Raw genomic sequence first — 9,458 nt, forward strand, 5'->3', positions numbered from 1 at the left:
ATCTGAGGACCACTTCTGCTATGCGGTGTGCCGTTAGACTACTACGCTGCTGCGCGGCGCTTGCAATGCATGTGGATGCATTACCTTACAGGTTTACGGTGAAAGATGGGGTAACCTTGCTGTGAAAACGTTTCATGCGGACAATTTTACAGTTTCTTTCGAGAAACATAACATTTAATAAAGGAAAGCCCAATCCTTGTTTTCAATTTTTGAAGGCGGTAGAAAAGCTCTAATGGATTGCATATTTTCCCGAAATAGTGCTTTTATCACATCAATGCGCTCTTAAATTTCCTTGACTCTGGAGATGCCTCTCTTTATATTTCCAATGGTTATGTAATCAACGATATGCGATGAATCGAGACGCCGATTCCTTTGATGTCCGGGTAGAGGTCACCCATAACATAAAAAAATTGCCAGGCGACTCAGTTCCTTTTTTTCGCTCTCAGTGCAACACGAACGGGACACAAGACGAAGGACTAGCACAAACAGGCGCTGTTTGTGCTAGTCCTTCGTCTTGTTGCGCTGTGAGCGAAAATGAACACTTACCAACTCGCCCAAATTTCCGCCTTGACTCAGTTCCTTATCTCTGGGATGAGTTATACAAAAAGAAAGCGATTCCTTGCATTGAAGCGGATTTGGCAACAAGGCTAAGCGGCGCTGGCTAACAGCTGCCTCAGATTACTAGTGACGGAAAGTAAGCTACACCGGCAATACCGGCACCGATGCTCAGCCTTCTTCGGCCTGGTGAACTCACTCATCCTGCGTGTAGGCCTCGTCCTTGGGGTGGTTGTCGGTGGCGGTGCGACTGGTCCACGAGTTATCACGACCACCGACGAGCCATCACTCTTGCGGTGTCGTGCATAGGCGCAGACAAAGTAAATTAGACCGTGCAGTGTCATATTGAGACCTAATTTACGCGCAGAAAAAAAGCTATTGTCTGCGATATACTGCACGTGTTCTAAGTGGCTATTCTTTATGGGCCCTCAGAACCTACAGTAGGCATACTGAAGGGTGGGCTTACGGGATGCAGGTAGTTTTGTCGAGCGTCATCAAGGCGGCGGGATTTATCCGAAATTCGGCAGCAGCTGACTAAAAACGCCCACGTAGTAATGAGCCGCATAGCTTGCGGCTCACATCTCCTTCAGAGCTGAAGCAACAAACGTCACTTTATGTTCGATATGTATTCACTCGTACACATTTTCAGCTCAGCCTTCTACATAAGAAGCGCATTACCGTTTTTAAGGATAGACTGACGACGACTCCCAACATATTTTGATAGAAAAAATAGATTCCGTTGATCCTTCAGCGCATGTAAATGCTTTAACGGCAGCAAAAAACGCAATTCTTTCTGGGGTACCCGGGTTTAAAGTTTTCCCGTAATTCGATTCACGTAACGACATCAAGAATCAAAACAACCGCGTGCTCTCTGTAATGAAGTTAATGGCGGTGCAGTTTATGCTGAGTTATGGGCGCCAAAAAAAAACGAACGGGAACTTGTGCCTTGAAGTATCTTGAGACGCGTCGTCGGTAGTTCATTTGCCCTTCGCGAGTTTTTTTCAAAGCGGTATTATCAGCCAAAACAGCGTCTTTTTCATTCAAACGCGGCCAAGGTATTCTTCTGCCTCTCAGCGAAGGGTCTCGTGCGAGTAAAATCAAAGAGAACAATTTTCGATTGCACATAGTTTGCTTCATAAGCTGAGCTTGAGGATTCTGCTGTCGGTGTATTCCTTTTATGAGAGCGCATTCAGGACAAACAGACAGCAGCTTACCGGCGGCTTTGCGGGTACATCTTCCTGTGCATAGCCGGTCGCATCGTCGTCCTGATCGCCACCTTATAGAGAGAGGGTGGAAGAAATCGGCAAAAAAATCGGTATTAAGACGGAATAAGTTGCGGGAAAGTTATTTCAATACTACGTGTTCAGAGAGCTGTAAATTCAGCGCCAAGTAACGCGTTTAATTCGTCGCTGAAAAATAACTGGGATATGATAACTCACCATGCTGATAGTGGTTTCGGTTCAGTTTCTTACAATATTGAAACCTAAAAAAGGCAGCCGTCATCGCGCTTATATATTTATAGTTAATTTGTTAATTTACGCCCGCACATGTATACATAATTCTAATCACGGGTACATCTTACTTGGCGGCCGAGGATATGGTGGCTAACGGTTAATGAACTTGCGGCGTATCATGGCTCACAAGGCACGCAGCATTCTTGACGAATACAACCGCTACTCATAGGCGCAGTCCAATGGAGATGTAGAGCCCGCATCAATTATTTTCCAGGAGGCCACTGAATTTGAAGGCGCGATACTTTGCTGCTGGACAGGGCAGGGGTTAAGAGGACACGAGAATATCAGACACAATTAAAATTTTCTGAAACGAACTTTTTTGTCAGCAACAATGAGCATGATTTCTATGCTGAAGAGCCCAAAAATAAGTAGAAACTTTGGGCACCACCTCCGTAATTGCTATAAGGCTGCAACGAGGCGCAAGTCGTGCGCAACCCATTATGGTAATCTGCGCAACTTCAGTAATGTTCAAGTTCCCCTTTGGACAAGTTCAGGCATGCAAGTTCACAACGGTGGCGCTCGTGCGTGAAACAACTTTGAGAGATTAAATATACTTACATCATATTCGCGCAGATTATCATTTAGGCAACGTGAAGTCTGCGCTAAATAAACGTAGCACAACTAAGCGGACTACGCTGGCAATGCAAGTTTCACCATGCCCGTATTGCTTTGCATGCCGGGTAAAGCACTCAAGGTGTTCGGCTTTTAAAGCACTAAGTTTTGCTAGTTGTCACGGCGCAGATAAGACTGAAAAGCGAATTTTCTGACATATCGGTCCCTTCTGGGAAGCCCAACAAATAAGAACAAATTTTGAACAGCACTCGGTGAACGCTTTTTTTTTATATGGCTGCGACAAGGCACACTAGCAAACGCCGCGCTACGCAATATGGCAACTGGCGCAGCTACACCTGTCTGATCGTTCAAGCATGCCGGTTCCCAACGGGTGGCTCCCGCGCGTGACTCTTTGCGCAGCCAGCTTCGCATCACCTACCCACATCACGTTCGCGCAGATTAACATTTAGGCAACGTCCAGTCTGCGCAAAATACACGTAGAACAACCAAGGGGTATACTTAGGCAACCAGAGTATCACCGTTTGGCTTTTACAGGACTGGTCAAAGCACCAAGTTTGGAGAGGTGTCACGAGGCCGATAAGAAAACCTCGAAACCAAATTTTCTGGGATCTGATTCCCACCTGCGCAGGTTTTTAGCCGTTTTATGTTTGGAAAAAATATTTATTCTTTCTCTCTTCTTCACATTGAGCGACTTCAACTTTCCTGCTCCTTTTATCTCCTGTCGAAGTCTTTCCACTGCGTTTATGACATGAAATGAAGCGCCAGAGATTCGGTGGCAACAGACTGACTGTGAGCGCGAAGAGGCCTTGATTGCAAATTAGCGGGGAGCGATAAATACGTGTCGCCGTCGTCGCAAATATTAGGTTAAAAAATCCGCCAAATTATTGCTGCAAGGATCAGAGGGTCATGTGGTATTTAAATATTAATATGCCTATGACATTGCAGATGAAGGAGGGGTTATTTGTAGGTGTAACAAGCTTTTTTTTATACGAGTAATAGAAGACCATACTAAGAAGCTCACTCAGAGGTATCATTTACCTACTAAAAGTGCTGAATTAGCTTAAAAGACTAAAATTCTCTCCATCCCTAGCACATTATAAGTAGTAGTTGCCATTTCTCAATGCACCTATTTCTGCATACACCGCCTTAACTGCTTAACGGTAGACGTAAACGGTAGTATGTCTCCAGGTGGGTACGAAACTACCTGAAGTAGAATACCATGAATCTTTCAAACATCGTGCCATTCATCCTCTCCGTGTGGGACGCTTTCTCTCTACGTGTCCTTTCTCTTCAAGTATTGTCGTCGCTGCTCTAAACTCAAGCATAGACAGCGATTCGATAACTTTGTTTTATAGCGACAAGAAGTTTCTTCTTTACCGTCTTTTTTATTACATTTTTCGTTTTGCTATTTCTTTCTGCGATAATGTTTTGTTCCACTTCACAAGGGCAGACATAGCTTCTATTACATGAACGCTCTATAGAACAGTTGCTTAGTTTCTATGAGTAACTCGAAACGAAAAAACTCACCACTAAGTGCAATGGCAATCCCAGCTCCCGCAATCAGGCAGAGGAGGCTGATGATGACACAAAAACCAAGTATTGTCCTGTTCTGTGACTTTTCCCTGCAAGCACATGTCGGTTAAGTTCTTATCCCTTATTATTGTGGCTTGTTTCATAATGCTACGCTACTAAATTTTGGTCCAACGTTTTGGGGCGTTCTACAAGGTGAAGCGAATTTTTTTTATGAGACTAATTACTCATTAGCACCCACAAAATCGCAGTTATAAGGTTACAAAGGAAAACTTGCAGAAACAATGAAGTTAAAAGAAAACTTCATCATGGTCCGAGGTTCGAACCCGTGACCAACGCCTCACCGGTGCAGTCACTCCACCAACTGATCAAACCGCAATGGCTAGGAAATGGGAGGGCGGTTGCGCATATGGTATCAATTTTTTTTATTTATTCTAGCATGCGCCAGATGCTGCTGTCAGCACAGACTTAATGAGCAAATTGAGTCGTTGCGCTTGGATGGAAAATACCCCAAAAATATGTTATGTCTTGCTAGTGGCACTGCAGTGACAATGGGTACCTCTGGGGCATTTCCTTCACTCTGTCGAAATTTTGTTGGTGAACTATTTTAAAGAAATATGGGTAGATAGTTACCTTAAGGTGTACAAGAAAGTGCGTTATCGACTGCGTTAAATGGGTTAGAACACAGGATATTTGGTTGTTTTGTCATCGTGAAATATATCCACCTCGCAGATGATTCACTATTTAACCTCACCATCGCAGCGAAACAATTGTAGTAGTCTCAATACTTACCCGGTTTCGTCTGCACGGAAATGAGAAGCGCAACATGTTCTTAGCGCCACTCTTGAAACATCCAATCAATTAAGCGTTACTGTTTGGAGCGTGTCACTAGCATGTGAGGTACACTTGAGTTAGGGCGGGGGTGTACCACCGGCTTCGTTCGCGTCACAGAAATTTAGTGATAGAGGTGACGCACTCACTACTAAGACACAAGCTTTTTTTTATCATACTTTTCAAGTTGACTGGTTGCAGACGACGTTTTGACATCAATTACTGCCTAACAAAAACTTCCCCGCTAAAACATTTTAAAAAAAGGCGGCGGTCGAACGACCCTTTCCACAAAGGATAGCTCTCGGAGGCTTTGTTGATAAGATAGCTTCGAAGTTGTCGTAAGCAGGTGAGAGTAAAATGCTTCAAAGAGACCACACTCGAAGCCCTAAAGCACAGGTTGATAAAAACCATACTGCTAATATGAAACACGATCGCTGCCTAAAGTTCCTTTGGCTGTTGTATGTAGCACAGAGAAAGGTCGAATTAGGTCCTTCAAGTTTTACCTGGTTACATGATCTTGGTCGAAATGGAGTCTGATGACCTAAAATTAATGTTTATAAGCGTAACTATATTTTCTTTAGAGATTTTCTTAAGTGAAAGGAATGCGCTCTGAGCATGGGTTCTGCATGTGTTAGTGTTGCCACCGTCCGTATTTGTACTCGCGAGATATGGCACAGGATATGAATGTCGCAAAGCGCAGAGGGGCTGACTTTGAGTTGTTTGCGAAGATTTTAATCTGACTACAGCGGCGAATAAGTAGCTCATATTTTTTTTTCCTGTGACCTACGGCTAGTTCTCAGCAACATTCTATATGCTTGGCAAAATAGCTGGTTTCGTGGTATAACTCGGATAACCGTTCGCAATACTACGGGCTCAAATCCCGGCCAAGTACTTTTTTAACCAAATTTTCTTTGCTAGAAATTCCAACTACTTATTAACAAATGCATATTGCCTTTAATCAGAGGAAATTAGATGCCACAACACTTACTTTAGAAGGACTTCTCGGAGTGCTGACTAGCAAATAAAAGGACATGACACTCATGCCGTAGCTTTGGTGAGAGGAATGACAAAGTTAGCTGCCCCTACAATTAAACGAAATGCTATCCTTCCACTAATATTTATATATTTATCGAGATACCCACAGCGCCCTGAAACGGGCATTATTGGAGAAGGAAAAAGACAGAAATGGTACAGGTAGCACAATTCACCAACAAAAAAATGTTACGCTATGTTCAAAAGATAACGCAAGATACGCAACGTATTCAAAGAAAGTGGATACAAATGCTAAAAAAGAAAAGGTTCAACACAACGTATATACAAGAACTGGATACAAAAACTACAGTTGCGAAGTTGTTGCTCTAGTAGTTGATTTTCTGAAAGATTTCATACGCCGGGCTGAATCGCAAATAGCGCTGTGCGGTGTTACATATAATTAAACTGAAGCCCACAGTCCTGGTCCTTTGTGACTCCCACGTAGGCAGCTGAGCATCGGACAAGCCCTCCCAAACTCGCGTCGGTCTACAGTGCGGAGTATGACAGCCCAAGACTAGACCGATAGTGAGCGGCTAGTGTTGGTCCTGCGCCTATGCTCGCGTAACATGCACTGCACATAACTCTCCAAAACTGGAGCGATGAATAGCCTTAGTTTCTAGATGATGTTAGGACGGCGCAAAAACAAAGGACTAAAGAGGCACAACAACACAACAGGACATTATGCAGAACCTGTGCACCATCTAGCCTAAGCCAAAGTACTTCTTGAATAGCCTTAAGTAGCAGGAAAGCAGCTCGCAATAGCGCGATGCTGGCGAAAACTGCAGAAATCACATTGCCCCCACATGGGCTTCCTTCATGAGAGCATCGCCGGCCCAACCTCTTCTTCCGCATTGGTTTTAATGCGTAGAAGAACACCTGGCGCTGTATTAAAGTAACGATCGTTAGTGGAGTCAACATTTTATACTTGCCTTTAGTGAAGTATCCAGTGCCTGCGATTGATAAGACAAGCTCAAAATTATGACGTGATTACTCTGACAGCTGTTCAGAAAACTGCACCGCAATTGCTTACGCACCCCAGCCCGTGAACCGGGAAAACATGGAGTAATTCGTGTCACCTGAGAAGAAAAAAAAGTAAAAATGAAACTGCAATTCCTTCTCTTCCTTTTTACTGCTCCTTGTCACACAGTATCCCATCTTTAGGAGCTGATGATGAAAGAGCCACATTTTTTTTAGCTCGAATGAATTGCTTTAATTTTTAAAAATTAAAAGGCGCAAGGTTACCTAAACGCAGCTGGTAAGCTGCTATTCTTCGCGACTGCTACAGAACCTGCCTAGATATATGCCTCCTACCGACTTTAGCTTCATGACTGTAGCAACAAACTTCTTGTAAGACTTATGGCGTTCTCAGTGATTTCATTATGACTGAAGGGTAACTAGGGTAACATTCATGCATCGATGGGAGTCCTCGTACTACACGTGGCGCAATAGTGTTTCGGTTAAGCGACCCGCCGCTCCTCTGCAATAGCAGGTGCTGCCACCAGTAGGCCCTGGGAGACCCAGATTCTCTTCCCAAGTAACCTCTCACGACCAATAAGAAATTTAACGGCCGCGTGCACGGTGTTCAGTTTCCTCAGTATCCATTCGCCAGATCGAAAGTGGCCAGACAGACATTGGACAGGTAACCGACAGACAGTGGCGAAATCGCGGAGTGGGAGTCCTAACGCTAGAGCACTGATAGGCGACAAAAATCCTGGTGTTCCAGAGAAACAATGGTTATTGGAGCATGGATTCAGCAAAAATTCATCAAGGCAGTCATGTGATCCAGGGATGCAGCATGGCTCAGCGTGGAATATCGTGCAGTAGTAGTTACGGTGGCAACTTAAGATAATTCAGTGCTAAAAGCATTTGACATCAATGCCTTTACCATAAAGAACTCTGTCTTAAAGGCCTTTGACCAGAAGGAATTTATCATGAAGGCCATCACCCTTGTCGTGTCCGAGCAGTAAGGACAAGGCGGGCTTAAACATAATTGGGTTTATTACATCGCAGCACCGGGACGCACATCTGCGTATAGGCGTCGGTCGTCGAGTCCCCTGCGCGTTCCAGTCCCTTGCGCGTTCCGGCTGCTAGCGCATGTGGCGCCATCTGTCACGCAAGCCGTTCACCATACCCTCCCTCCTTTATGAGAGGTCCAGGTGATTTGGAGGTTTCACGGCACGTCCACTTCTTGTCGTGAACGTCCCTGGTTGCGGTTGCAGAGGCTGGAGGTGACTGCTGGTGCGACGAGTTATCCCGCTTGTGGGTTTTACCACACAAGAACGCGGAGAGGGGGCCGGGGCAATCACAGTCCATTTAGCAGCCGTGCCGTAGTGTATGCGGACTGCTGTGCTCGGCAGCAGGCGTTCTCATTAACAGACCCTGTGTCGGCGGTCGTAATCAATGCGTTGTTTTGCCCTGTACCCCTGGTGTCTATTCCGGTAAGGGCGAGCGTTCCAACGCGGTCGGAACTCCGTCGACACAGCTGGCACGTAGGTTCTCACTCGGCGCCCCATGAGTAGCTCAGCCGGAGAGTAACCTTCGCTAGCTTGCGTGTCACGGTGAGCTCACAGCGCTTTGTTAATGTTCGGCGATTTCCTGAGGAGCCGTTTTGCAGTTTGTACGGTTCTCTCGGCCGCTGTGTTGTTTTGGGGATAGTACAGGCTGCTTATGATGTGCTGTGTTCCGCATTCCCGAGTAAATAACTTGAATTCAGCAGAGGTAAATTGGGGCCCATTTTCCGATCGGATGACAGCAGGTGCCCCAAATCTAGAAAGATCTCCTCGAGTGCTTCCGTGACGTGCTGAGTCGTTGTCTTTTTCAGCTTCTTCAACTCAAAGAACCTTGAGAAGTAGTCCACATCTTAAAGGTAGTTCTCTCCGTTTTCATTGAGAAGGTCTATTCCAACCATCTCCCATGAATAATTGAGCAGCGGAGTGTCGAGTAGTGGCTCAACACTAGGTTTTCGATACTCGGGGCACACTGGGAAACGGGAGACATAGTTTTGAATGTGTTGGCCAATGCTAAGCCACCACACAGATTGGGTGGCACGAGCACGACATCGGCCTATGCCTTGGTGGCCAGTGTGCAGGCATTGAAGCACTTCACTTTGCAAACTCAGTGGTATAACTATGCAGTTTTCTTTAAACGAGAAGGCCCAGCACACGTGCAAGTTCGTGAGAAGCAGTGACGTGCGGCTGTATGGGATATGGCAGTTACACTCCTTCAGGCCAGGACGTCGTACAGTAGCTTTTGACTCTAACTATCCTAGGGTGCTGGTCCTGCGCTGTCTTGATCCTTTCAAGCATGTCGGCTGATACCGGAAGTAGTTCCATCATGAGTAATTCATACTCTAGGACTGCTGCATCAAGACTTCTTGGATGGCTGGTGTCCCTGTCAGCTAATGGTCTGCGTGACAAGACAGCT

Source organism: Amblyomma americanum, chromosome 5 (assembly GCF_052857255.1).
Source record: "Amblyomma americanum isolate KBUSLIRL-KWMA chromosome 5, ASM5285725v1, whole genome shotgun sequence".
Classification (NCBI taxonomy): domain Eukaryota; kingdom Metazoa; phylum Arthropoda; class Arachnida; order Ixodida; family Ixodidae; genus Amblyomma; species Amblyomma americanum.